We start from the raw sequence: 27064 nt of genomic DNA on the forward strand, positions 1-27064 counted from the left end.
CCTCTTTTTATTTCATGCCTTTGATTTGTTGGAGAAACTGACTAATTTGTCTCTAGAGAATGATCTACTGCTTAGATATATTTGTTCCCTACTCACAGTGTCATTTAATTTGTTCCTTCATCCCCCATGTTTCCTGTAAACTGAAAGTTAAATATAGTCTTGATTGCATTCTGGTTCAAGTGTGTGACAGGAATAACCTATAGAGGTGCTCTGTGTTTTCCACTGGATCCTATCAGGAGCTACCAAAATATGCTTCTTTTTTTTTTTTTTTTTTTTTTTTTTGGTGGAGGGGCCAGGATCTCACTTTGTCTTCCAGGCTGGACTACAGTGGCACGACTACAGCTCACTGCAGCCTCGACCTACCAGGCTCAAGTGATCCTTCCACCTCAGCCAAGTAGCTGGGACTACAGGTGCATGCCACCATGCCTGGCTATTTTTTAAATTTTCTGTAAAGATGGGTCTCACTATGTTGCCCAGGCTGGTCTTGAACTCTTGGACTCAAGTGATCCTCCTGCCTTGGCCTTCCAAACTGTGAGATTACAGGTGTGAGAAACCATGCCTGACAAAATGTACTTCTTAAACATAAACATAAATTTACTCTGAGAATGACCCGCCTGGGTATGTGGGGTAAAACCTCTTTATTCTGTGACATGAATTCTTAATTTCTTTATTTTTATTATTTGTTTGTTTATTTATTTTTAGAGACAGGGCCTTGTTTTGTCACCTAGGCTGGAGTACAGTGGTATGATCATGGCTCACTGCGGTCTTGACCTCCTGGGCTCAAGTGATCCTCCTGCCTCCTGCCTCAGCCTCCCAAAGTGCTGAGATTACAGGCATGAGCCTGTGATTGTTCAGTGGGATGATCTCAGCTCACCACAACATCTGCCTCCTGAGTTCAAGCGATTCTCCTGCCCCAGTTTGCTTTTTTAATTTCATTCATAATGCTCTGGGGTAGGTACTGTCACTCCCACTTTATAGGAGACTGAGGCTTAGAGAGATTAGATAAGGTGTGCAAAGACACACTGTTAGTAAGTGACTGAGCCAGGATTCAGAGGCAGGGACTTGTGGAACATGGATTTGAGGGGCCATTTCAGCTTTAAGGGAGGGGTCAGCTGTCCAGGGGTCCATAGACTCAGTGCCCAGCATCCAGGTCCCCTTGAGGAAGGATTCATGGGGCCTTGTCTAGTCCACAGCGCTCTCTAGCAAGTTGTAGCTGCTTCACTGTAGATTTTCGTGAGATCTGCAAGGTACAGATGATGTAGAGGAGTGGTTCTGGCCTGGGAGATTTTACAAGAGAATGATGCTCTGTTTCTAAACCAGAATCTCCAGGGATGGGGTCTGGGCAGCGACAGTTTTAAAAAGCTCCCTGGAGACTGTGATGCAGGTGGAGGATAGGAGGCAGGCAGGCCTTAGAGGCCTGGGCAGGGTTGTGACTGGCCCTTCCTTGGTGCAGAACTTTCCCTCAGAGCAACCAGCCAGGGAGGGTGCAGTGACTTTGCTATACCTTGCTTAAAAACTGTGGTCTGCTGGGCGCGGTGGCTCACGCCTGTAATCCCAGCACTGGGAGGCCAAGGTGGCCTCCCGTCACTTGAGGTCAGGAATTTGAGACCATCTTGGCCAACATGGTGAAACCCCATCTCTACTAAAAATACAAAAAATTAGCCAGATGTGCTGGCACATCCCTGTAGTCCTAGCTACTTGGGAGACTGAGGCAGGAGAATCACGCCACTGCACTCCAGCCTGGGCGACAGAGCAAGACTCCGTCTAAAAAAGAGAAAAAAAAAAAAAAAGGAAAAAAAGTCGTGGTCATAATCTATTATTTGTGTCCATAGGAAGAAAGATTGTTCTGTGGTGGTACCAGCAGCCTCCTAAGCCCCCCACACTTGTGGGTTCTGGGTAAGCTACTTGTCTGTGTCTGCAGTGTGCTGGGGCAATTGCTGTCAACCACCAGAAGGTAAGGCCAAAGCCTTTCCCCTTGCTGTGCTTCTGCAGGCTCCCTGGGGTCAGGGATGAGAGTGGAAATAGTGATGGGGGTTCGTTTAAATTAGAGCAGTGCCCTGGACTAATGGAGGGCCTTCTCAGTTGCTAGTTTCACCATCCTTTGCTCCGTCAGCCACTGTCTCCCAACCCCTGCCTGGGCCTCTGTCCCTGCTGTTTGCTGGTCATCTGTGACCACCAGTCTCTGGCCACCTCCTGCACCTCTGACAAACATCTGTCACCCTGGCCCTTGGTGCCTGCTGCTCATGTGGGGATGACAGCTCACCCTCATCCTTGGTCCTTGGGTTGTAGGGCAATGCTCGCTCTTTTGCCACTACCTAGAACTCTGTCACCTATCCCCAGACTCCTGGGACCCGCGGTCTTCCTAGTTCCGTTTAGCTTTTTAAGGGGGAAGTGGGTGTATGTGTTTCATAGCAGAATTGCTTGAGCTCCTAATGGTGGTCCTCTCCCACCTCCCACTGGGTTTTACTCTGCAGCCTTCTGCAGTGAGGCATGCCTCTTTCTCCTTCATCATCACCATCAAGACCATGTGCTGAGTATCCTGAACTGACAGCATTGTGATGGGAGCGTAACATACATGCGGTCCTCCGTAGGACCATAGGAGGATGGATCGTAGGAGATTGTTAGCATTGCCATCCCATCCCTATTTTTCAGATGAGGAAAACAAGGTAAGTAAAGTAGTATTCCAAGGGAATGTGGCTGAGTGGATTCCTCATGAGATAATTGCTCCCCCCACCTCCTGCCCCTTTAACCTCAGATTTTTGCCTTCCAGGAGGGAGGGGAGTTTGGAGGATTCAGGAGCAGCCTCCCAGGGCACCTTGATTGTTCTGCTGTCCTTGACTGTCACTTCGAGGTGCTGAGTCTGGCCCACTTCCTCATGCGTAGTGATTTCTTTCTTGGGGTACAGTCACCGCACGTGTTACAGGCCTCCATTGGGCCTCTACCCACCACTGGAGCAGTATCGCTGCCTGTGCCTGTGTGAACCTCAAATATGATTAGGGTTCAAACTCTTTTCCACTGGGCACAAAACACATCTCTTAATATCTCCAAGCATTTTATGACAACTTAATTGGCACAAGGGTGTCTACAGGGTGGTGTCATTTAACTCCATTGGCCACTGTGCGAGTGGCGGGGGGTGGGGGGTGGTAAGGTAAGAAGTCAAAATGTCAGTCATCATGGTCCTCCGAGTGCCAGGATTCTTGCTGAAAACTACTGTTGTTTTTCTTATAGTTTTTGCTGTACCAGACACTTAGCACTTGCATAATCAAAGTAAAATAAATCTGGGAATTTTTTTTTTTTTTGAGATGGAGTTTTGCTCTTGTTGCCCAGGCTGGAGAGCAGTGGCATGATCTCGGCTTACTGCAACCTCCACCTCCCGGGTTCAAGCAATTCTCCTGCCTCAGCCTCCCAAGTAGCTGGGATTATAGGCATGTGCCACCACACCCGGCTAATTTTGTATTTTTAGTAGAGACGGGGTTTCTCCATGTTGGTCAGGCTGGTCTCAAACTCCCGACCTGAGGTGATCTGCCCGCCTCGGCCTCCCAGAGTGCTGGGATTACAGTCGTGAGTCATCGCACCTGGCTGGGAAAAAGTTTAAGAACGTACAAATAACAGAAGTCTGTTATTTGTGACCAAAAGAGCATGATAACCCCAATCATGCATAGCTGGGTGTGGTGGCGCATGCCTATAATCCCAGCTACTCGGGAGGCTGAGGTTGTGGTCAACTGAGATTGTGCCACTGCACTCCAGCCTGGGCGACAGAGTGAGAGTTCATCTCAAACAAACAAACAAACAAACAAACAAATAAAAAGAAGGGACTGTAGCAGATGAGCCAAGATAAATGGTATTATTATTCAGGTCTTATTCAGAAACAAGCGGTAGAAACCCAGATCCAATCAGCTTGGTCACAAATAACAGAAATCATTCTTTTTTTTTTTTTTTTTTTTTTTTTTTTGAGGCGGAGTCTCGCTCTGTCGCCCAGGCTGGAGTGCAGTGGCGCGATCTCGGCTCACTGCAAGCTCCGCCTCCCGGGTTCCCGCCATTCTCCTGCCTCAGCCTCCCGAGTAGCTGGGACTACAGGCACCGCCACCACGCCCGGCTAATTTTTTTTGTATTTTTAGTGGAGACAGGGTTTCATTGTGTTAGCCAGGATGGTCTCGATCTCCTGACCTCGTGATCCGCCCGTCTCGGCCTCCCAAAGTGCTGGGATTACAGGCTTGAGCCACCGCGCCCGGCCCAGAAATCATTCTTAATAAGATTAACCAAAAAGGAAAATGTACTTGGAGGATGGAGGGGGTTCGAAGAACATGGGGCACTTGGCCTTCTGAGGCTGGAGCCAGGAGTCAGGAAGCTGTCTCTGAACAGGACTGAGGTCAATGGATTTGTTGACAGCTCCTCATGTTTTCCCCACCCTGCCCCACTCTGGGGATTCCTCTCCCAGTCCACGTGGCCCTGGGGACTGTCAATCACAGAGCTTCCACACACCCCCCGCCCCCACCACCACCTCCAGATTCTCACAGACATCAGGGGCGTTCTTTGGCCCACTTATTAACTCAGGGCTGAAGTGCACTCCAAGTGTCTGGGTCTTCCTTGGGACAGCCCCGTGGATAGGATGGGACAAGTTTTCATCTCCCTCTCCTGCATGGGACGAGTTCTCATCTCCCAGCTGGTGATAGAGTCTGGCCCTTCTAAAGGCTTTTATAATTACCATGGGGCAATAACTAAATCCAAGTAGGGTAAGGAAGTGGAGAGAGGAACAAGGCAATACCACGCCTACGTAGCAGCTGGTAAGCTCAAGTCATTCTTTTTTGCTCAAGCTGATTGGATCTGGGTTTCTACCGCTTGTTTCTGAATAAGACCTGAACAATAATACTATTTATCTTGGCTCATCTGCTACAGTCCCTTCTTTTTATTTGTTTGTTTGTTTGTTTGTTTGAGATGAACTCTCACTCTGTCGCCCAGGCTGGAGTGCAGTGGCGCAATCTCAGTTGACCACAACCTTTGCTTCCCGGTTCAAGCAATTCTCTTGTCTCAGTCTCTTGAGTAGCTGGGATTACAGGCGTGCACCACCAAGCCTGGCTAATTTTTGTATTTTTAGTAGAGACCATGTTGGCAAGGCTGTTCTCGAACTCCTGACTTCAAGTGATCCACCTGCCTCAGCCTCCCAAAGTGCTGGGATTACAGGTGTGAGCCACTGTGCCTGGCCAGTCCCTTGTTTTTGAATGCGGGTCTTTGCTGTTTTTCCAAGTCCAGGATGGTGTGTCCACTGCTTGGCAGTTTATAGATACCCAGTCCCACCCATGCTCAGAGACTCGCTGGTTGTGTTTGAGCCCCAGATTCCCAGAGAGGGAATTTGCTTTGAGAATGGAATCACACGGGAAAATGATGGCTGCTGGGGCTCACCTTTGTGGAGGTGTGGAAGTGTAGGTTGGGAGGGATCACAGAGAGAGAGAGAGGACCGTTCTGAGCCAGACCGGCCCCCTGGGGGGATTTCTCAGGCGTCAGAATGTACTCATGCATAAGTACACTTCGCATATTTTTGTGTGGGCGGCCGTGATACAGTGCCATTGATTCCTTAGTTTCTCTTGCCCTGAAGATGTCAGGATCTGCCTTTTGCTCTGGGCCCCCTGCCTCCTGTCTCCTACTCTGGGCCTTTCTGCTGCTTCCCTGGGCTCCCCCTATCCACCCTTTGGTCTAATCAAGGCTCTGCTCCGGACTGACTTTGCATTCTGAGTTCTTATCATTTAGTCAGAGAGACCTGAGGTATGCAGAAAACCCCAATGGCGCGGAGTGGTGTGAGGAGCAGCGGGGCCCCTGGAGCTGAGGGAGGGGGACGTGCTCCCAGCTAGGGGAATTAGGGCAGATCTCATAGAGGAAGTGGGTCTTGAGCTGAGCCTTGGAGGACCCCCACACTCAGACACTGCAAGTGAATGGAAGGACCCAGGGCCCTGAGGAGAGTGTGGATTCAGTGGGGCTGGAGGAGGAATATGGAGTGGGAGGATAAAGCTGGACAGGCAGGCCCAGGGCAGCTCATGGAAGGCCCTGGATATCATACGTATCTGTGCCAGAATAACCAGGGGCCTCCCAAGCTCAGGGGTGAGAGGATGGCTGGGAGTTACCTGTCTCCGTGGGCTGATACCACACTTAGATATGGGAGAGCAGGTCTGTGCCCAGGGCTTGGTCTCAGAGGGCCCAGTACTTTGGAGTGCCTTCCTTGCAATGTTCTAAACCCTTCTTGGATGTCTGGGCTGGGCCAACAGTGCTAGCTGGGCTGGGTGCCCAGTGCCTGGACAGGGTCTGTATGGGTCATGGTTTCTAGAAGCCTGTTCCTCAAACATTTATCTGATGACAGAGGCCAGCCAGAGCTGCCCTCCTGGCAGACATGTGTCTGCCCACGCTCTGTGTCTCTCCTTTGTGGTGTTCTCTGCCCCTCACTCAGGGTGTGAGGTCAACCTGATGCCCTGAGGAGCTCCGGCACGTGTGCCTACATTGTGGTCCTGGGGTCTGTGCGTGTACCCCACTTCCAGGAGGGAAGCCTGGTGATTGAATTGCTCCCGCTGGCATGCACAGTATTTCTTTTGTGGGATCATGTGAGTTTGGTCCACCTCAATTTGTGAGACGCAGGACGAGTTCAAGGTTCTGGGCTGCAGATGGTCCACGACCAACTCTTGGGTTCAACTGTGAGTGTGCCCAGCCATCAGCCCTCCCACCGCACTCCCACCACAGTGCTGCCTCAGGTCGACAGCACTCGAGTGTACCCGTGAGCCCTCCTCACCTTGCCAATGGCACTAAGGCGGCCAGCCCAACCCTTCTGTGGTCTCCACACCACATGTCAGGCAGTCCTCTGGGGGTGGCCCACTTATCTCCTCCGAGGACCCTCAGCAACAACTCACAACACCAAGGGGCCTTCCCACGGATGTCCTGCATGCCTTGACAGTTATGTGAGCACGAAGGAGATTGTTCTCTCTGTCCATGGGCCCCGTGGCTGATCCTTCCTGCTGGTGGTGTGTGGAAGGCTGTTGGGGGTCAGCAGAGAGAAAGATCACATTCTAGGGATTTGGCAATTATGGCCTGAAGAGTTCTAGAGCAGTCATGTTTGGGTGATGTGCTGTTCTATGTTTATGCTCTATAATTCCAAATGATAAATTTAATATAATCAGAACACAAAGAATTGCTCTTTTTTTTTTTTTTTTTTTTTTGCATACTCTGGGTGAGACTTGCATTGGTAATCATTATCGAGGAATCACCATCACCACCTTTGAAAGAGCCACTGGAAGCCAGTCCTCAGGGGCTGCACTGCGGATGATGCAGTGTGGAATTATGATGTGACCAGCCTTAAATACACGGTGTTAGGGAATTGCAGAGGCAGAAAGGTCTATATTGTTTCAATATAAACAGGTTTTCTAAAGCAATGGCATTGTGGATAATTACAGTCTTGCTACCTGAGATTTATGAAGTTAGCCAGGAATGACAAATTTGATCATAACAAACGTGAAGAGATAGGGCCGGGCTCGGTGGCTCACACCTGTAATCCCAGCACTTTGGGAGGCCAAGGTGGTGGATCACCTGAGGTTGGGAGTTTGAGACGAGTCTGGCCAACATGGTGAAACCCTGTTTCCACTAAAAATACAAAAATTAGCCAGGCGTAGTGGTGCACGTCTGTAATCCCAGCTACTTGGGAGACTGAGGCACGAGAATCTCTTGAACCCAAAAGGCGGAGGTTGCAGTGAGCTGAGATCTCACCATTGCACTCCAGCCTGGGCAACAGAGCGAGACTCCATCTCAAAAAATAAATAAATAAAATAACAAATGTGAAGAGATGGTTCCTGGACTCAACAGGGAAAGATGGGTCCTGTACCTTCTGAGGCATCATCATGTTCATTGACTGGACAATAAACAAATACAAAAGGACCTCTTCGATCAATCTGTATCACTCATGTGGACCCATGACTTTTTGTAATACAGTATAAAATGAAATTGTTCATATTGACAGGAGCCCACAAATGTATTTGCCCAGAGCCTGCAAATCCTAGGAGTGCTTTTGCCCTGGGCACTACCGGAGAGATCATAGGCCGGAACCATAGGCCCCTACCCACCACCCCTGTGGCAGTTCCATCCATCCTGGCCTTGAGAGAACGGTCACTGCCTGCCCTTGGGACCCAAGGCTCTATCCTGTGCCTGCATGCTGGCCTGGCCCATGCACCAGGTAGACATGGGGGACAAGAAGTGTGTCATGGCATAAGAGACCTGGCGTGGGGAAGGAAAAGTCACAAGTCAGGAGGAAGAGATTGGTGGGAAGAGACACACGGGTCAGTCTCTTTTGAGACCAGGTGAACAGCCCTAGCCAGGTGTCCAGGCTGTAAACCAGGGCCTTGTCTTTGAGTCCCCCTATTCCTCACCCCCACAGTCAGTTAGTCACCATGTCCAGCCAGTTCTGCCTCATATGGAGCTTGCATTTGCCAAGGTTCTCCGGAGAAATAAGACCAATAGGAGGTACATATGTACTTCCTATTATTATTATTATTATTATTATTATTATTATTATTTGAGGTGGAGTCTTGCTCTGTCACCCACGCTGGAGTGCAGTGGTATGATCTTGGCTCACTGCAACCTCCACCTCCCAGGTTCAAGCGATTCTTCCGCCTCAGCCTCCTGAGTAGCTGGGACTACAGGTGCGCGCCACTGCGCCCGGCTAATTTTTGTATTTTTAGTAGAGATAGGGTTTCACCATATTGGCCAGGCTGGTCTCGAACTCCTGACCTCGTGATCCGCCTGCCTCGGCCTCCCAAAGTGCTGGGATTACAAGTGTGAGCCACTGTGCCTGGCCGTACAAGCTATTATTAGACATATTATGTATTACAGGAACTGGCTCATGGTATTAGGGAGGTGGGAGGTCAAGAACTCCCACCATCTGCTCCCTGCAAGCTGGAGACCCAGGAAAGCTGGAGACCCAGGAAAGCTGGAGATGTAATTAGATCTGAGTTCAGCTATCTGGGAACCAAGAGTTCTGATGTCTGAGGGTGGGAGAAGATATCCCAGCTCAAGAGGAGAGAGGAAGAAAATGTATTCTTCTCCCACCTTTTTGTTCTGTTTGGGCCCTGAGGATGACGCCCACCCATATTAGTAAGGGTGGTCTTCTGTACTTAGTCTAATTCCAGTGCTAATCTCTTTTAGAAACACTCTCATAGGCACACCCAGCAGCAGTGTTTTCCCAGCTATCTGGGCACCTCTTAGCCCAGTCAAGCTCAAGCATAACCTTCACCATCACAGAGCTATTCTGACTTCCACCTCCTCTTCCTCCTATTGCCCCTGCCTCAGTTGAAGCCTTTTGGTCTCTGTCCTGGACCACTGTAATCGGTTCCTCATCCCTCTTGCTCTGATAGTGCCTCCTCTCCCCATCTCTTCTAGACCTTTTTCTTTTTCCATTTGGTATCTATTTTTTATGACAGCTTTACATACATCTAGTTTTTTGTTTTGTTTTGTTTTTTGAGACAAGGTCTCACCCTGTTGCCCAGGCTGGAGTGCAATGGCACGATCTTGGCTCACTGCAACCTCCACCTCTCAGGTTCAAGTGATTCTCCTGCCTCAGCCTCCCTAGTAGCTGGGATTACAGGCATCCGCCACTGTGCCAGGCTAATTTTTGTGTTTTTAGTAGGATGGGGTTTCACCATGTTGGCCAGGCTGGTCTCGAACTCCTGACCTCAGGTGATCCCCCTGCTTCGGTCTCCCAAAGTGCTTGGATTACAGTGTGAGCCACTGCGTCTGACCAGTTCTAGTTTAAAGAGTCAAGTAACTCAAGATGACTTTTTACCAAAAGCAGTAGCCTCTTCCCATCCTTCCTCTCCACCTCCCCCCACTCACCCCAATTTATTGCTTCCTAGAGGCAACCACTTTCCACTCACAGAGCTGATTGCTTTCCTGCTTACCTGAGTGTGTATGTGAGGATAAAGGGAGGGTGCTTCGTTGCAAGCTTTGCTGCACGATGGCCTGGGCTGGGCCAGGCTGCTTAATGGGGAGTGTGGATATCAGAGTCTTTAGGACTTTCTTCGTGGGCTAGTCAGGTTCCTGCAGGTGGCTCTTCCAGTCCCAGCAGGGGTTGGGGACCTGGCTGCCAGTGTTGGGGACTAGACAGGGAAGAGGCTGGAGACAGGGCATATTTCCGTCTTCGACTTGTAACTCCTGTTTAATCTCATTTTTGGTGTGGTGGCCCTGCCCTCACTCTGCTTGATGTTCGAATTCAGACACCCTCAATTTTACTGTTTTAGAAGAAAAACACCCAAGTCTGTGAAAGGAGCGGGAGAAGATGAGGTAGCAGGAGGAGCCAATCCCCAGTCCTCCTGTTTTTGGCTGCATCTTTACCAGCTTCCTCTTCCCTGCTTTCAGAGGACCTGGTGCCACCAATACCTGAACCATTTGTGGGTCTGGGGTCTAAATAGAATTGGCTGTTTACTTCCCTCATGGTTCAGGATTGAGCTATCTTGGTTCTGCTACCTTGGTTGCCATTTTTCTAGCTACTTTCCAGTTTCAAAATGTTGCTATTGACGCCTCTTCTGTTCTCCTTTTCCTTCTGAATTTTTTTTATCTTAAAAAAAAAAAGAATTTCGGAAAAGAGGATAAATGTACGTGCCCAGTCCACCACTGTTAAGCTACTGGAGAGACCCTTCTAGCATTTAAATCTGATTATGTCTTCCTCCTGTTCAAAATACTTCCATGGTGCCCCATTGGCAGTAGGTTAAAATATAGAAACCTTGTGAATGGTGTTTTTGGGCTATGCCCCAAATCAGGGCTCACTCCCCTCATGGACTAGACTGTACTTGATTCTACTAATTTTAATGAAACAGAAATTTCAGGACACCTAGAAACAGACAGACTCAAAAGTTTACTTTTTTCCCCTCTGAAATGGCAATGCTGGAACAATGCTGAGCTATCACCTCGCATGGCCTTCCATTTTTTCCTGCTGGAAACTGTCATTGCTGAGCAGTTAGGAACCCTGATATGACTGGGTTTGGTTTGGGGTTAAAGCTCAATGCCGGTGTGGCGTGTGTGTGTGTGTGTGTGTGTGTGTGTGTGTGTGGTGTGTGTGTGGGGCTTGTGTGTTTGTGTGGTGTGTGTGTGTGGCGTGTGTGTGTGTGTGGTGTGTGTGTGTGGCGTGTGTGTGTGTGTGGTGTGTGTGTGTGGCGTGTGTGTGTGTGTGGTGTGTGTGTGGTGTGTGTGTGGCCTGTGTGTGTATGTGTATGTGGCATGTGTGTGTGTGTAGTGTGTGTGTGGCGTGTGTGTGTGTATGTGTGTGGTGTGTGTGTGGCATGAGTGTGTGGCCTGTCTGTGTATGTGTATGTGGCGTGTGTGTGTGTAGTGTGTGTGTGGCGTGTGTGTGTGTGGCGTGTGTGTGTGCGTGGTGTGTGTGTGGCGTGTGTGTGTGGCATGTGTGTGTGTGGCGTGTGTGTGTGGCGTGTGTGTGTGGCGTGTGTGTGTGTGGCGTGTGTGTGGCGTGTGTGTGTGGCGCGTGTGTGGCGTGTGTGTGTGGCGCGTGTGTGGCGTGTGTGTGTGGCATGTGTGTGGCATGTGTGTGGTGTGTGTGTGGCACGTGTGTGTGGCATGTGTGTGTGGTATGTGTGTGTGGCATGTGTGTGGCATGTGTGTGTGGCGTGTGTGTGGCGTGTGTGTGGCGTGTGTGTGTATGTGTGTGTGTGTGTGTGTATGTGTGTGTGTGGTGTGTGTGTGGCGTGTGTGGCCTGTGTGTATGTGTATGTGGCGTGTGTGTGTGTGGCGTGTGTGTGTGGGGCATGTGTGTGGCATGTGCGTGTGTGTGGTGTGTGTGTGGCGCGTGTGTGTGGCGTGTGTGTGTGTGGCGCGTGTGGCCTGTGTGTATGTGTATGTGGCGTGTGTGTGTGTGGTGTGTGTGTGTGTGGCATGTGTGTGGTGTGTGCGTGTGTGTGGTGTGTGTGTGGCGCGTGTGTGTGGCGTGTGTGTGTGTGGCGCGTGTGTGTGTGTGTCTTCACACCTGCAGCTTGAGCCTCTGCAGGGAATTTCCAGTTTATGTTGCCAGTAACTAGAAGGCAGACTCTTTTTTGTATTCTTTCCGGGGCATAAATTGCAGCTGGTGATGAAATGTATTCAATCTCTCTCACTACTAAATCACATTGGACCACACAAATGCTTGGCCTAGGTAATTCTATTAGACCTAAACTAAAGGGTCAGGCTTTCCCCTAGATGATCATGAAGACGCAAAACCATGGGACGAGCTGGCAGGGTCACCCAAAAGCGGGGGCACTGCCATCTATATTCTCTCCCCTCTTAGTGATAACATGAAGGAATTGTCCCGAACAAGTGCATTTCCCTTTGGTAGGCCTTGCTCAAAACATATTGATCAGCTTACTCTATTACCACATCAAAGGAAAATGCCGTCATGGGTGACTCCGGCAGAGCATTTGGGTCCATGGTGATTTTGCTAAGAATCTCTGATGAAAGGCAATGAAGGCTCTTAATTGCATATTTCCTGTGCACTCATCCCTCTTCGCCAAAACAAATGACATTAGCCTCTTTTTTTTTTTTTTTTTGAGATGGAGTCTCTCTCTGTCACCCAGGCTGGAGTGCAGTGGCACGATCTCAGCTCACTGCAACCTTCACCTCCTGGGTTCAAGCAATTCTCCTGTCTCCCAGCCTCCCGAGTAGCTGGGACTACAGGCACCTGCCACCATGCCCAGCTAATTTTTGTGTTTTTAGAAGAGATGGGGTTTTACCATATTGGTCAGGCTAGTCTCGAGCTCCTGACCTCAGGAGATCTGCCTGCCTCGGCCTCCCAAAGTGCTGGGGTTATAGGCGTGAGCCACTGCACCTGGCCTAGCTTTCTATTTCAACTGCACAGAACCACCAATACGTGTCAGCAGGGGCCGACTTTCCTTCACATTAGGTTTTCACAATCTATTCCCTCTGCCTGGAGTACCTGCTCTGCCTTTTCTGCTCCAGCTAGGTTGGCATATTTGCAGGTTTCCAATCTGCTTGTCATATTCCGTCCTCAGAGCCTTTACGGCTGCTCCGTCTGCCTGGAATGTTCTGCCCCGACATCTCCGCACGACTTGCCCTTCATTTCATTCAATCTCCACTCAAATCCTACCTCTCAGCCATCACTGTCAATTGCCCTCAACCAGGACCCCACCTGTAGTGGGGCACTTGGGGTTTATTGCTGGCTGCAGTGAAGGGGAACACACGCCATGGGGCCCTGTGGGCATTTCAGTGAGGGGGTGTCAGAAAGAACTTGTAGGGTTTGGGCTTGTTTCTGTCTAGTTCCATCACAGCCACAGAGTGGCCTTGTCTGATGTTGATGTTCTGTGAAACTGTTTATGTTCAACAGGAGAGCACCATGGGCCTGCAGTGAGTGCCAGGCCAGGACCCGGACAGCAAGAACTGCTTTACTCTTATTCACCATCGAATCCTTAGTGCACAGAACAGCAGCTGCGGGGGAGGGTGGCAGGTGTCGAATGAAAATGTATTGAACGAATCGATAAAGTCTGTCCGCCTGGCAAACTCTTACTCCACATTCAAGTGCCCAGCCAGAAGCCCCTCTTCTGGGCGCCGTCCCTGACTCTCCTGGGCGAACCCTGATCTGGGCCCAGGCTATGCCTGCAGAGTCTCACTAGAGTGGCTCCTGTGAGTCACATCAGGGGGCTCTGCAGTCAGTCTCCCCACTGTGCTGCAAATGCCTTGAAGGCAGAGACACATCCCTTCCCTTAGAATCCCCAGTGCTAAATACAGAGCAGGTGCCCCATAACTTTAGTGTGACTGACAGACCAGCTGCAGGCCCAGCTCTGCTGTGTTTGAACTGTGCCTCTGGCAGGGGCTCCAGAATTCTGTGTGTGTTCCCTGAGAGTATGGGACCTGTGGGTTACTGGGTGGGAAATAGTTAAACAGGAGAAGCCCAGGCCCCAGCAGCCAGAGGGTATATTTGTGAGTTTGTGATTCTCAGGGACACCTTCAGGGCCTGAGGACTTTGGCCCCCATGTGGGGCCTCTGCAGTGTGACTCCATTTGGGCCTGGCTCCTCCTCAAAAAATGCCCCCAGCCAGGAGCAGTGGCTCATGCACGTAATCCCAGCACTTTGGGAGGCCAAGGTGGGCAGATCACTTGAGGTCAGCAGTTCAAGACCAGCCTGGCCAGCATGGTGAAATCCCACCTTTACTAAAAATACAAAAATAGCTGGGCATAGTGGTGCACACCTGTAATCCCAGCTACTCAGGAGGCTGAGACAGGAGAATCGCTTGAACCCAGGAGGCAGAGGTTGCAGCAAGCCAAGATCGCACTACTGCATTCCAGCCTGGGTGACAGACTGACTCCGTCTCAAAAAAAAAAAAAAAAAAGACCCATCCCTGCTGCCCAAGGCCCAGAGGAGGCTGATGGAAGCCCGTAGGTTCCAGGAAGGGCAGAGGAAGAGGCAGTAAGAGCCCAAGCACCTCCAAAACAGGGGCCATGACTGAGGGAGAGGGAGGAGGGACCTGGTTATCTGGCGATATTCTCACAGCAACCCCTTAAGGTATATACAATTATTATCTTTATTTTGCAGTTGAAGAAACAGAGGCACAAAGAGGTTAAGTAACTTGCCTAGAACACACAGCTAATGAGTGGCAAGTGGGATTCGGACTCAGGTCTATCTAATCCTCAAACCCACGTTCTGGACCCCTACACAGACTGCGCTACCTCAGTCCTCTGTGTGGCCTCAAGAAGGGTCTGGACATTCAAATTTAAAAATCCATCCAAAAAACTCTATGGACCCAGTGGTCTCTGGAGCCGCCTCTACACAGACCTGAGCAGAGTGGGCTCTGTCCCGGCACAGCAGGGGAGATTGTAGAGAGAATTCCGCCCTGGGCCCTGTTTCAGTGGGACCTTTAGGCTGCCGGTGCCATGTCCACAGGTCCCAGATCTGCACGATTGGCTGGGTGTGGAAAATCTTCACTCCTCGCGGCCTTGTCCTTGGCAGAGAGCACCGCCGCTTCCTCTGATGGCCACCAGGGGGAGATGCTCCCTTGGGAACGTTTTGCAGAAGCGCCTCACCCCACACCCGCCTTCCATGGTACCCAGCACCAGCCGCTACCCACGGTTACTCCCAGGCCCAGCTTTGCTCTGAGGAGGGAGGAATGGTTGCTGATTAGGCCTTGTCTGCATCCCGTGGCCGCCCCTTTCTTTCCTTTTCCTTCCTTCCTTCCTTCTTTCCTTCCTTCCTTCCTTCCTTCCTTCCTTCCTTCCTTCCTTCCTTCCTTCCTTCCTTCCTTTGTTCTTTCTTTCTTCTTCTTTTTTTTTTTGGAGATGGAGTCTTACTCTTTTGCCCAGGCTAGAGTGCAATGGCGCAGTCTCGGCTCACTGCAACCTCTGCCTCCCAGGTTCAAGCGATTCTCCTGCCTCAGCCTCCCAAGTAGATGGGGTTACAGGTGCCCGCCACCACGGACAGCTAATTTTTGTATTTTTAGTAGAGACGGGGTTTCACCATGTTGCCCAGGCTGGTCTTGAACTTGCCCAGGCTGGTCTTGAACTGCTGACCTCAGGTGATCTACCCACCTCGGCCTCCCAAAGTGCTGAGATTACAGGCATGAGCCACCACGCCTAGACATGGCCTCCCCTTTCAAATAACCCTCAGCGTGTGTGTGACTGGGAAACACACGGGCTCAGTCTGTTATCCTGAGAGGAAATTCATAGCAAAGTGTAAAAGCCTCCTGGGTGGGCTGGGCACAATGGCTGGCACCTGTAATCTTAGCATTTTGGGGGGGCCGAGGTGGGCAAATCTTTTGAGGTCAGGAGTTCAAGACCAGCGTGGCCAACATGGTGAGACCTTGTCTCTACTAAAAATACAAAACTTAGCTGGGCATTGTGGCGCACGCCTGTCATCACAGCTACTTGGGAGGCTGAGGTAAGAGAATCGCTTGAATCGGGGAGATGGAGGTTGCAGTGAGCTGAGATCGCACCACTGCACTTGAGCCTGGGCAACAGAGTGAGACTCCGTCTCAAAAAAAAAAGAGCTTACTGGGTTTTAATGAAACCATCTCTCCTCTTTTACCTGAATGAAAGGAGACATGGGACTTTCTACAGGTACGGTAGCCTCACAATTCAGTGCTGGACTTCCAGCCAAGATGGCACAGTGGGCTCACGCTGTGGCCTCCTCTCTCTGTTCTAAACACACAGCAATCAGGAATAAAATAGAAAAAATGATAAACAAAAGGACATAGTTGGGCCCCAGCCAAAATGACTGTCTCTGTGTACCAGAAGCAGACCAGAAGTGCAAATTGGTGAGTGGGGCCGGGGACCTGCCGGCCTCGGGGTCTGGAAATAGCAGTAGCTGCCAGATGCAGAGCTCCTGGTAAGGGAGCTGAAGTGCTCCATGCTACAAAGGGGCCAGCAGCCAGGCGTCTGGAGAATGGGTGGGGAGGGGGGGAGGGGGAGCGGAGCCAGTTGTCCACAAATAGCTTGGGGCTTGAGTTGTGGGAAGGTGAGGACAGATTCTTGACTAGATGCTGAGCTAAGCCACCCTCTGGCTACGTGCTTGTAGCTGTGATGTCCTCATGCCGCAACAGAGTGGAGCCCTGCAATGCTATTGTAAGATCTGGTTCTCAGCTGGGCCTGAGGTCCTAGCTCAGGATAGTTAGAGACAGAGTGAGAAATAGATGTAAAAACAAGGTAGAAAATGCTCCAACTCACTGTAAAGTTGTAAGCCAAAATAGATGAGAAACAATGGTAAGAAAAACAGTCAATAAGGCCGGGCATGGTGGCTCATGCCTGTAATCCCAGCACTTTGGGAGGCCGAGGTGGGAGGATCACCTGAGGTCAGGAGTTCAAGACCAGCCTGGCCAACATGATGAAACCCCATCTTTAGAAAAAAAAAAAAAAGAAAGAAAGATAAACAGTCAACAAAATCACCATGTGGAATATGAATTCGCTGTAGATTAAATTAGTTTTGTGAAAGTCTTACAAAGAATTAAAAATGTTTAGGGTGCCAAAAATAGCAAATGAAGGCTTAATAGCCATTGGAAATTAACACGACATGAATGAAGGCAGATCAAAATGAAACAAGAACAAGTAGATGTGAAAAGAATCAATTAGAAATCTTAGAAATGAAAAGTTTGTTCATTAAAACAAAGCTCAGTAGACAGAATAACCTAGACACAAAAAGAATTAGTGAGTTAGAAGACAATACTTAGGAATTAACATGAATACAATACACAGAGACAAAGATTAAAAAATATAAAAGCAGTTATGAGACATGAAGGACAGCTTGTATGAAGGACTATGTATGTCTAATAGGAGTTTCAGAGGAAGAGAATAAAGGGAATGGCAGTGAAACAATATATGAGGAAATAGAAGCTGAGAAATTTCCTTGGGGAAATTGCAGAACATCAAGGGTAAAGAGAATAAAACCTTACAATAGACCTGAGAAAAAGACAGATTTCTTAAAAAGTAACTTCTGGGCCTCAGCAAAGACTGAGGCTGGGGATGAAGGAGTAGTATCTTCAAAGTGCCAATTGAATTTTTTTTTTTTTTTTTTTTTGAGATGGAGTCTCGCTTTGTCGCCCAGGCTGGAGTGCAGTGGTGCGATCTCCACTCACTGCAAGCTCCGCTGCCTTCCGGGTTCATGCCATTCTCCTGCCTCAGCCTCCCTAAAAGCTGGGACTACAGGCGCCCGCCACCACGCCTGGCTAATTTTTTGTATTTTTAGTAGGGATGGGGTTTCACCGTGTTCACCAGGATGGTCTCGATCTCCTGACCTCGTGATCCGCCCGCCTCGGCCTCCCAAAGTGCTGGAATTACAGGAGTGAGCCACCACGTCCAGCCAATTGGATTTTTATACCCAGCTAACTTGCAGTTGAAATTTAAGACAAAAGGGGTCATTTCAGTACATGTAAATTGCAGCCTCTCATTGAAAGAATTATTATAGGATATACACTTCAGGAAGAAAAATGAACCAGAAAAAAAGGGGAGAGCACATGAAACACTGTTAAGCATAGAAGTAGATAAAACACATTGATAAATTTAAATGAGCACTGACTACAACAGAAACTCCTTTATTTTTTATTTTTTATTTTTGAGACCAAGTCTCACTCTGTCACCCAGGCTGGAGTGCAGTGGCATGATCTTGGCGTCCTGCAACCTCTGCCTCCTGACTTCAAGATATTCTCATGCCTCGGCCTCCTGAGTAGCTAGGACAGGCTTGGCTAATTTTTGCTTTTTTGTTTTGTTTTGAGATGGAGTCTCGCTCTGTTGTAGGGCTGGAGTGCAGTGGCGCGATCTCGGCTCACTGCAACCTCCGCTTCCCGGGTTCAAGGAATCCTCCTGTCTCAGCCTCCCAAGTAGCTGGGACTACAGGCACCCGCCACCACGCCCGGCTAATTTTTGTATTTTTAGTACAGATGGGGTTTCACTATGTTGGCTAGGATGGTCTCAAACTCTTGACCTTATGATCCGTCCGCCTTGGCCTCCCAAAGTGCTGGGATTACAGGTGTGAGCCACTGTGGCTGGCCTAATTTTTGCATTTTTAGGAAAGACAGGGTTTCACCATGTTTGTCATGACCTCAGGTGATCCACCCGCCTCAGCCTCCCAAAGTCCTGGGATTTACAAGCGTGAGCCAAAAACTCATTTAAACTTTTCATTTTTATTAAAGATATACATACACATGTTTAAAAACTCAAATAACTCTGCAGGGCTTATGTGGGAGCCAGCTTCTGGTATGGCCCCAGTGATCCTCACCTCCTGGTGCTCATGCCCTTGTGTCACACCTTTCCACAATGAATAGGGCTGATCTGTGTAACCGGTAGGGTGGTGCAGAAAATAATGGTGTGTGACATCTCAGCTTAAGTGACGACAGACATTGTAGCTTCCACCTGTTTATTATTATTATTCTTATTGTTATTATTTTTGAGATAGGATCTCACTCTGTCGCCCAGCTGGAGTGCAGTGGCATGATCATGGCTCACTGCAGCCTTGACCTCCTGGGTGCAAGCGATCCTTCCACCTTAGCCACCTGAGTAGCTGGGACTAGAGGAATGCGTCACCACTCCCAGCATATTTTATTGTTGTTTCAATCAGCTATTGTTATTTCAAGAGTAATAGAGAACTGATACACTCACTTACGAAAGTAGATACAAAAGTCATAAATAAAATATGAGCAAAATGAATTAGCTAGCCTATTTTTAGAGTTTAATACTAGAATATAAGAAAGTTTAACTTAATTTATGAATACTACTCATCATATTAAAAAATTAAAGGAGAAAATATATTATCATCTTAAGAGATGAAGAAAAAGTCATTTGATAAAAAATTATATCCATTCATGGTGAAACTTAACCAAATTTGGAATAAAAGGAAGCTTTTTGAACATGATAAAGGTCACCTATCAAAAATCACCAGCAAACAAACTCACATGGCACAATTCTTTTTTTTTTTTTTTTTTTTGTGAGATGTAGTCTTGCTCTGTCGCCCAGGCTGGAGTGCAGTGGCGCAATCTCAGCTCACTGTAACTTTTGCCTCCTGGGTTCAAGTGATTCTCCTGCATCAGCCTCTTGAGTAGCTGAGACCATAGGCACCCACCACCATACCTGACTAATTTTTGTATTTTTAGTAGAGATGGGGTTTCACCATGTTGGTCAGGCTGGTCTTGAACTCCTGACCTCAGGTGATCCACCTACCTTGGCCTCCAAAAGTGCTGGGATTACAGGCATAAGCCACCACGCCCAGCCCAGAAGCATTCTTTTAAACTCAGGAGTAAAACAAGGATGGCTGCTCTCATCACGTCTTTTCCACATTGGAGAACCCTAGCCTATGCAATAATATAAGAAAAAAAGGTACAAGAATTGGAAAGGAAGAAATCCAAACGTGGCTAACCTCAAAAACATAACGTTGATCAAAAAATCACTTTGTAAAATGACATATAGAATGTGATACATTTTACATAAAGTTTGAAAATGTAATAGATATGTAGTTACATATATTTTATATAGTATAAACATACAGGAGAAAGATAAATGTCAGAATTCCACAGAGCTGGGTGTTGGGTGTTTGGATGTCAGATACGTTAGTGCTTTACTTTTTTGTTTGAAATATCATAGTAAAAGGCATAACAATCCAGATTTATGTAACTTAGTTAAGAAAGAATTGCCTCTGAGCTCCTTGTGTGTGCAAATTTCATGATTCTGGGGTTCTTGGCTTCCCTGTCCTGCTATATTGTGAACTCCCTGAGCTTAGGGGCATTGTCTTTTTTTGCTCTTCATATTTCTAGGGCCTAGCATGGTATAGATGTTCAACCTGTGTTTGTTGACTGTCTGCCTGACTGAGTGAGTGAATGGAGAAAGAGGGAAATGCAAAAGAAGGAAGGAGAGGAGGAGGATGGATATGAACTTTGAGACAATGCTTTGACTGCCTGCATCTGACATGGAAAGAAGCAGATGGGTTTGAGCAAAGGTAGGGAAATTAGCTCAGACTTCAGGCATGATTAGAGGGAGAAGTCTAGGATGTTTTGTGAGCCTCCCAGTAGAAGGATGGCATTGATGGCATCACCACCTAGGTAGGGAACCCAGAAGGACGTGCAGGTTTAGGAGGATAAGTGCAGTCTAATTTTAGACAGGGCTGTGAGAACTCCAGGTGTAAACATCCAGCTTGTACTAGGATATGTGGGTCTAGCGCTTGGGAGAGAGGCTGGGGCTAGAAATGGCGACTCTATTGTTATAGGAGAAAGGTGATCAGTAGCATGGTAACCCATAAGCTTCTCCAGGGAGAGTGGGGAGGATGAGGATAGGAGGAGGCTGCTGACAGAGTCGTGGGGAGCATCAACATGTAAGGACTGGGCAGAGGGAAATAACTCAGGTAAGGAGGCTGAGATGAGAGTCCAAAGAAGTAGGAGAGGAACAGGAGAGGCAAGGAAAGAAAGCTTCAGGAGAGAGTGAGTTCAGTGGGGTCAGATAAGGAAAAAAGGTCAAGAAATATAAAAACTGAAAAGTGTCCTTTGAATTTGGTAAACGGCAGTCACCTGTGGCCTTTGCTGGACGAGTTTCATTAGAGAAGTGGGAGGAGAGACAGGTTGTGCTGTGTCATCAGTGGTGTTGAACTAAATGTGAGTAAATGCACAAGACTGAATATTGAAACCCACTTTTTTTCAGATGCCTGGCCTTGAGGGGTGGAGAGAGGTTGGCTAATGAGATCATGGGGTGGATGTGGGGGATAGGAGATAGTTGACTCAATAAACTAAGAGAATGAACCTGAAGACAGATTTAATTGTGGGAGAGGCCAGTTATGGTGGCTTATGCCTCTAATCCCAGCACTTTGGGAGGCCAAGCCCAGGAGAACCGCTTGAGACCAGGAGTTCAGGACCAACCTGGGCAACACAGTGAGACCCCTATCTCTAAAAAAAGAAAAAAAAATTGTGGGAGAAAGGAGAAATAATGGATGAATAAGGTTTTGGAGGAAATGGAAGAATGTACAAATACTAGCAATACTGATTAGTCCTGCTAATACTGTCACTAGCAAACACTTACAGAGCCCCTACTATGTGCTGAGAGCTTTTCTAAGTACTTAACGTACATTTGGCTTATTTATTTATTTATGTGTTTGTTTATTTTGAGTCAGAGTCTCGCTCTGTTGCCCAGGCTGGAGTGCAGAGGTTCAATCTTGGCTCACTGCAACCTCTGCCTCCCAGGTTCAAGGGATTCTCAGGCCTCGTCCTCCTGAGTAGCTGGGATTACAGGCACCTGCCACCACATTTGACTAATTTTTGTATGTTTAGTAGAGACAGGGTTTCATCATATTGGCCAGGCTAGCCTCGGACTCCTGACCTCAAGCGATCTACCCGCCTCAGCCTCCCAAAGTGCTGGGATTGCAGGCGTGAGCCACTGTGCCCAGCCTCATTTATTCTTCCTAACAATCCTATGAGGTAGGTGCTATAATCACCTCATTTTACTGATGATGAAACTGAGGCACTGAGAAGTGGAGTAATTATCATCATTACTATGTATTGGACTCTCTTTCTTTTTTTCTTGTTTTTTTTTTTTTTTTTTTTTTTTTTTGAAACAGAGTCTCACTCTGTCACCCAGGCTGGAGTGCAGTGGTGTGATCTTGGCTCACTGCAGCTTCAGCCTCCTGGGTTCAAGTGATTCTCCTGCCTCAGCCTCCTAAGTAGCTGGGACTACAGTGCATACCACCATGCACGGCTAGTTTTTGTTTTTTTTTTTAGTAGAGACGGGGTTTCATCATGTTGGCCAACCTGGTCTTGAACTCCTGACCTCAGGTGATCCACCCGCCTTGGCCTCCCAAAGTGCTAGGATTACAGGCATGAGCCACTGCGCCTGGCTGAGCTCTTTATATTGATCAGGTACTACATGAAGAATTCACAAGTCTTACTCCTGACAACTCTGTGATGTATTCGGAGATGAGTTTTACATAGCAGGTAGAGCAAGGACACGGCGAGAGGCAGTGAGAACACAGATGGAGAGTTTGCCTCAGTCTCTGATTCTGGAGGGAGGGATGGATGTGGGTTCAGAGATGGTTGCGGACTCCAGGGAGGGATGAGGAGAAGGCATTAGGAATTTGAGGCCTTGTCACAACCACTCTTAACATTTTGCTGTGTTTCTTTCCAGAACTTTTTTTTTTTTTTTTTTTCTGGGACAGAGTCTCGCTCTGTCTCACCCACACTGGAGTGCAGTGGCGAGATCTCGGCTCACTGAAGCCTCCACCTCCTGGGTTTCAGCGATTTTCCTGTCTCAGTCTCCTGAGTAGCTGGGATTACAGGTGCATGGGACCACACCGGCTAATTTTGTAGTTTTAGTAGAGATGGGGTTTCACAATGTTGGCCAGGCTGGTCTCGAACTCCTGACCTCAGGTGATCCACCTGCCTTGGCCTCTCAAAGTTCTGGGATTACAGGCATGAACCACCATGCCAGGCCTCTTTCTAGAACTTTCTTTAAGAATCCATAGGCAAGTGTATATGCATAACAGTGAGAGGTCAGTCCTTCCTTCTTTCTGATGGAGAGGATAAGAGTCAAAATAAACAAACCCAGAAGCTGGGGTTGGGGTGGGAGTGGGACCTCCTGGCATCACTGAGGGGAGCATTTAACAGATGGGTGCCCAGTGAGTGGCCCAGTTGTCTGAGGAAAATGGTGTGGGCTATGAAAACTCCCTTTGTGTTTAGAGTGTGTAGAAGACCAGCCCGCAGGTCCCTGAGAGAGGATATAGGAGAGATGGAGGTGAGTGGCTATGACTCCAAGAAGGGGAAAGGGTTGGACTTTGTCCTGACCCTACACCTGTGGGTCAGCCTTGGGACCCTCTTTGACCCTTTGAAGAACCCACAGGAGTTGATGGAGCCAAGCACCCAGTCTGTGCCTTTACCTTTCAGGCCTGTTCTCCAGAAGCAAGATCACTGCTTTGATGAAGATGGGCTCCTGCTGTCCAGGCCCTTCACTTAATAATGTATTGGAAATATTTTTCTATTTCATTTAGTGTTTTGCTGTGCATCAGGATGTTTGGTGGACACTCCATTGTGGATGGACCCTGGCTTCTTGCCCAACTGCTTATGCTGGAAATGCCCACCAGACTGGACCTCCCTGGAGACCAAACCCAGTCCATCTTGGGAGCTGGCCAGTGCCACATCCTCCCCATCTTGCAGGGACCAGCTGAGTCATTTGCTCCATCTCGCACCTCTCAACACCTTCCTGTGTGGCGCTGGGCCACCTGTGGAAGCACTGGCATGCCTTGCTACCACAGCTCGCAGAAGTTATGGAGAAAAGGAGGCCCACACAGACTGAGAAAACACCAAGGTAAGGGCATGGCTGGGATCCCAGTGCAGGATCCCCGTTCTTCTGCAGTCACAGTCTTGGCTGAACTGAGCCCTTTCCTCCCAGTGTTTGGCTTGGATGCTAGACCAGGTGAGTCAGCCGTCCTGGCGCACTCCTTCGAGCTGAAAGTCACATCCAGATGGGGCTTTTGCCAGAAGGGTAGAATTATTGATCTCGTCTTCCCAGCCGCCTCTCCGAAACTAGGTCCCGGAATGTGTCTTGTGGGGAAGTGGGCAACGACAAGCCACAGGAGCTGACACAGATCAGCTCTAGGCAGCCCGGAGCCTCACGTCGCCACCCAGGGCCTGGGCCCTCAAATGAGAGACACGCTTCTCTATGTGTCCTCAGATTCTTGGGCTTGAGTGTGCACCTCCCAGAGGATGCCAGATAGACCTGGTTGGCATCCTAGCTTTGTCACTGGCCAGTTGGGTGACCTTGGCCTTACCTCTCTGGGCCCTCAGAGATGAATTATTCTCATGTTAAAAATGGAAAATGTTGTCTGACCTTATGAAGATAAAAAGGTCAATGCATATAAATAGAATAGGGCCTTAAAACTGAAATTTCCACTAGACACCAATATGCACCATAGATGTGAAGATCCAAAGTGAGAGCCTGAGTTACCTTATGGACGATTTTCTGTGGAAAAATCAAAAAATCTGATCTAAGAGTTTGAAACCCCTTTCCCACTTTGAGACTCTGAAAATGTAGACAGAGAGGTGATGGGAGGATGTTGTATGGCGGATGTCCTTGAAGAAAGCTGTGCTGCGAGTCCCATCCTGGGGACAGGTGAGCTCCTGCTCCCTTATCTCACACTTGGTAAGGGTGAGTGTCTGTGGGGCAGCTTCTTTAAGAGTCTAACATAAGGCCGGGCGCGGTGGCTCATGCCTGTAATCCCAGCACTTCGGGAGGCCAAGCCGGGCGGATCATGAGGTCAGAAGTTTGAGACTAGCCTAGCCAACATGGTGATACCCCGTCTGTACTAAAAATACAAAAATCAGCTGGGCATGGTGGCACACAACTGTAATCCCAGCTACTCAGGAGACCGAAGCAGGAGAATTGCTTGAACCCAGGAGGCGGAGGTTGCAGTGAACTGAGACTGCGCCGTTGCACCGCAGCCTGGATGACAGAGCGAGAATCCATCTCAAAAAAGAAAAAGAAAAAATAAAAAGAGCCTAACATGAGACCTCTACAACTGGGGGGCAGGGTGGCCTAGGGTCTAGTTTCCCCTGGTAAATCTGGAGGGTGACAGGAGTGCTCACCAGCTGCTCTGGTGGGGCTGCTGCCACCTCACCGGGACCAGCCTGCACCCCTAGAGTTTTTTCTGGGTTAGAGAGGCAGGAGAGTTTCTTCTTAACAGAGGTAAGTCCCATGGCAGAGAAAGCCTGCAAGGACTCCATGTCTTGAGTCTATGTAGAGGGATCCTAGTGGGAGAAGGTTGGAACTGAATGCCTAGGGGCTGAGGATGGGGTCTCAGATGACCACCCGAAATGAAATTGGACTTGAGGCACATCCATAGATTAGAGAGCACTTTGGGAGAAAGAGACTGGAGCCGGCACTCAGCTGGTAACTTGAGTGGAGGGGGTGTAAAAACAGAGGCAAAATTTAACATCTGCCGGCCAAGACAGTCTGAAGCCAACTCTATGGTAACTGGCTCGGGGAGGTCAAGTGGAAAGAGAGAGAAGACCAAGCCCTCTGCATTGTCTCCACTGGAGGTTCCCAGCTGGCCAGGCCTACGCTGGGGGAAGAGAGAAGAATGTAAGGTAAAAATAAGCTCAGAGTGTTGATGAATACCTCACATTAACATTCCAATTTCTGACTTGAGACTGTGTTTGCAACTAAAAGCAACCACAGACTATTCTAAGCATGAGCAGAAAAATCTCAGGCCTGCTGAAATTGGCATCCAGGCTGGGGAGGGAGTCCCATTCTGAACAATTATGATGCAAGGAAATAGCACACTGGTTACTTAAGGCTCAGCAGCTTGGCAGCTGGGACACGCACAGCAATAGCTCTTTGTCTCACTGCTCCACTCACCTGATGGTCTTTGGTTCACAGACTACTCTTTCTCTAGCTCATAGGTTATTCCTTGAAGGATGTTTATCTGAATATCAAGGTCAAGTTCTCTTAGCAAACGCCACTTCTTACCACTGATTATCTTGAGCCTAAGTTCCCTAGAAGTCAGAGGGGCTGGGCGTGGTGGCTCACACCTTAATCCCAGCACTTTGGGAGGCTGAGGCGGGTGGATCACCTGAGGTCAGGAGCTCAAGACCAGCCTGGCCAACATGGTGAAACCCCATCTCTACTAAAAATACAAAAATTAGCCATGGCGGTGGGTGCCTGTAATCCCAGCTACTCGGAAGGCTGAGGCAGGAGAATCACTTGAACCCTGGAGACAGAGGTTGCAGTGAGCCACGATCGCACCATTGCACTCTAGCCTGGGCAATAGAGCAAAATTCCGTCTCAAAAACAAAAACTAAGAAGTGAGATAACCTCCTTGATGGATACTATCCTGAGAGAGAGAACATGACATGTTTTTTTCTCTGTTCCAGACAGGGGCAGTGTTACCCAAGAATCAGGCCGGAAGATGGAACCAGGCAGTCTGGCTGCTGCCTCTTAGAAGTCATGTGGCCCCATGGACAGACTTCAGCTCTCTGCCCTACTGGCTGGTCACCTGTAAAACAGTCGATAGTAATACTGTGTATCTCACAGGGTTAAGAGTATGTAATAAAATTGTCTATTAGGTTGAACTCTAGGAAATCCCTAACACTCAACCATTTTTTACGCTACAAAAAAAGTTTCTAATGATTCATCCAAATAAGTAAAAAATGCTTTGCGACCTCTCCATTGCTAGTTATTGTGTTAAACGAAACAAAACAGCAGTAACAACAAAATTTTTCCATCCATGCTCAGAATAATGAGTCTCCAGAATTCTGTTTCCAGGAATGTCTCAAGGAGCCTGGTGAGTTGTAAAGTTGCCATGATCAACAGCTCAAGGCCTGTGAATGCTCAAGACCTTCCTGGTTCCCTTGCTAGATCTCCCCAGTACTCAGAGAGCTCACTGTCTCTCTTCTGGGCCTCACTGCGAAAAGCAAGTACAACCTGTGCCTCAAACACAAAAACCTCTCAATCATATTCTGAAATTTCACTACACTGTGTCTAATAGGTATTGATTGTATTCATCCTGCTTAACACCAGGTGCACCCTCTCAATTCTAAGGACTCGCATTTTTCTTTGGGTTCGAGAAATATTCATTTATTCTTTTTGTTTTTTGAGAC

At 48.5% G+C, this 27064-nt stretch overlaps 1 long non-coding RNA gene across 1 annotated transcript; it reads left to right on the forward strand.

Annotated features, from left to right (window-relative positions):
• The first annotated feature begins 1862 nt into the window (after positions 1-1862).
• LOC139361768 (uncharacterized) lies at positions 1863-26482 on the forward strand. The gene is made up of 4 exons (XR_011619390.1): positions 1863-1954; positions 2475-2666; positions 23458-23774; positions 26339-26482. It is a non-coding gene; the product is annotated as an uncharacterized lncRNA (long non-coding RNA).
• The last annotated feature ends 582 nt before the right edge of the window (positions 26483-27064 follow it).

The sequence above is a fragment of the Macaca nemestrina genome, chromosome 2, assembly GCF_043159975.1.
Source record: "Macaca nemestrina isolate mMacNem1 chromosome 2, mMacNem.hap1, whole genome shotgun sequence".
Lineage (NCBI taxonomy): Eukaryota > Metazoa > Chordata > Mammalia > Primates > Cercopithecidae > Macaca > Macaca nemestrina.